Raw genomic sequence first — 2,805 nt, 5'->3', positions numbered from 1 at the left:
CAGAGAAGAAGAGTAATGGGCAGAGTTGTGCAGAGTTTGGGTTTGGAAAAGGCAGTTCTCAGGATATAATTTATGTATTATCAAAGGAGGGCTCATTGTCAGAAATGACTCAGACTTTGCGACTGTGTTGGGAGGAAGACAATGAGGAGTTGTCAGTGGTGAGGCAGTTGGAGAGATGGAGTGAGTGGAAGTAGCGATGGACTTGGCAAAGATGTAGAGCTGGATGTAATCTGTGTAGCAGTGGAAGCAAAGACCATGATGGCAAAAGATGTTGCCAAGGGGAAGTATGTAAAGAATGAAAATTGTTATAAAAATTAGGATTACACTGCTATTTAGATGTCTTAACTTATCAAATGTTTGTTCCTATGTATTACATGTTTTGAAGGCACTTCCCTGTATTATTGTTTGGCTGGGACTGGCAGGGTAAGGTAAAGTTCAGGTTAATGTAATCAATAGAGGAATCCAGAACAGAACAATGCTCAGAGACAGGTCAGAGAGGTGACATCTAGATTGGGGACCTACTGGCTACTGATTAGGGGATATGTTGAAGAAAACTGTTTAAATGCTATATATGCAAATTGTCTGTTAGCAATTTACAGGGGTAGAGACAGCCCATTTCTAGGAAAATGTATAAGAACCAACTGTCGAGCTCCTCAGGGAGCCTTTTTCTCTGTGACCCCTTTAGTGTGTTGCACTGTGAAACACTCCTCTTGTACAAGAACAATAAATTCAACTTAACCTTTAATACTTTGAATTTGATCCTCCTTATTTAAGGGTTTTTCTTTTAAATTCCCGTAACAAAAATGTAAGGACCAAGCACCGAACCCTTGGGGATACCTTGGGACAAAAGAGTGGTGGATTGGTGCAGTTGCTGATGTGGATGAACTTTTGTCTGTTTTTTGAGGTATGATTTAAAACCATGAGAGGGCAGTGACAATAATGCTTGAGGGAGAATTGAGGCAGGAGAGAAATAGTGTGGTTAATGGTCAAAGCTGCAGTGAGTTCCAGAAAGATGACAACGCGAGGTGATCAGAGTCTTCAGAGAAGAATGTGTCATTCACGTGTTCTGAGCAGACCGGTATTTATTGGATTCAAACAGGTCACTGGAGATGAGATAAGTTTTGAGTGGTGTGGCAACAGTACATGCCAGGATTTTAACAGAAAGGGAAATTAGAGATTAGCTGAAAATTTGTCATGATATCAGGAGTTTTGAGTGGCAGCAAGGTTGAGTGAAGGAGTCTCAAACCAAGCTGAGGAGGAGTTGAGGGGTCTCTAAGCAGAGGGGGAGACATTTATTGACAAGATGGGAGGATCAGGGCATGTGGAGCTTTCATTCCTGCCATAAGGTTGGACAGCTTTCCTGTCAACACAGGGGAGAACTGGAGGCTGAAAGGTGAAGGAGGAAGAACAGTTGGGAGACTAGAAGTGAGGGGGTTAGGTGACGTTCCTTCAGAATGAGCTATGAGACTAAGGAAGGGATGAGATTTGAATATAATATATACAAAATTGTATTAACTCTGAGAGACACACCACAAAATGCTCGCAAGTTTCAAATTAGGTCATAAACATCTACAAGACATGTTGGCAGAAAGGTAAGATCTGAAGAATTTGTTTCTTTTTTATGCAAAACAAAGTAAACAGTGTGTGCTTGGTTTGGACACCTCTTTTGATGCTCTTAAGTAATCTACATTGTTATTCAATGTATACATTTAATATTTTTGTAATGATGGAAGAACAGAAAACAGTCACAGGCCTCACGTTTCGGTTTTATCTTTCATTTTTATTTCAAAATGAAATTGTCTACCACAGGTCCATGAACGCCTCATGCTCATGAACCTGGAGCCGCTCCCAGCCCATGTTCATGAGTTCCTGTACTCTCACAGGCCTGAAGTACATCACCTGCCTCTGTAGTGGGGCTGCTCGTACATCAGCCAGTGGCCGTCCATCACCGTTGGCAGGACAGCAGTTGTTCATACGGTAACGGTCCATCATGTTGTCACAGTCGTCCATCATCTCATACATCGGACCACCGAAGTTCTCCCTCTCGTAGATCCTCATCCTGTACTGGCCTCTGTACTGTTTTGGAAAAGAAATAAATCATGTCCGGCTATCAAGTTTTGTAAGGGATGTCAACTGTATAGGCAGATGTCTGTTTTTATACCTACCATGGGGATTCATACGGCAAGACCTGATACCAACTGTTCCATCCCCACATGCTCATGTAGTCAGCAATAGTCGCCCCTCCTCATGAAGTACTGGTTTCCCATGTAGTGGGGAGGGTCGTAGGCCATGAAGCAGCCACTCTGCACCCTGAAGGAGTGGCATCTGCTCAGGTAGGAGGAAAGGTCAGCGACAGTCACTCATGTCACTCCCAGGAGCGACCCTCGGAAGTTCCTGTCCTCGTAGAAGGTGACTGAAAATGAGAGATGCGGTAATTGACTGAAGAAGCACTGACATTTGATGTCTCGATAAATAACACTCATGAAAGGTTGTAATTTGTGTTTTGAAATGATAACTTACCCTGCCACATGCTGCCATTTCAGTTGGTGGTCCATGTTTGTGCTGTAGTTGAGCTGCTGCTGTGGTGGTTGTATACTGCTGCAACTGCTGTCCTGTTTTGGTAGCCCCTGCTTTTAATACTGACAGACCCTACAGAGTCATGGGACCCCCATTGTTAAAACCACCTATGTATATAAAGGACTCTGTCAGTGACTGTAGTCCAGCGCACACACACATAAACCAAAGCAATATGACAAACAAAGCCTTCCCTTTTTCATTCCCAAACAGTTAATAATAGCTCGACCA

The 2,805-nt window shown here is 43.1% G+C and overlaps 1 pseudogene; it reads right to left on the bottom strand.

The window, feature by feature from the left end:
* Window positions 1-1,895: 1,895 nt before the first annotated feature.
* On the bottom strand, window positions 1,896-2,530 carry LOC113745460 (gamma-crystallin M3-like; annotated as a pseudogene).
* Between the last annotated feature and the right edge of the window lie 275 nt (window positions 2,531-2,805).

This window comes from Larimichthys crocea, unplaced genomic scaffold, assembly GCF_000972845.2.
Source record: "Larimichthys crocea isolate SSNF unplaced genomic scaffold, L_crocea_2.0 scaffold780, whole genome shotgun sequence".
NCBI classification, from domain to species: domain Eukaryota; kingdom Metazoa; phylum Chordata; class Actinopteri; family Sciaenidae; genus Larimichthys; species Larimichthys crocea.
The sequence above is the reverse complement of the archived record's forward strand: the minus strand, read 5'-3'. Positions and strand labels throughout refer to the sequence as shown.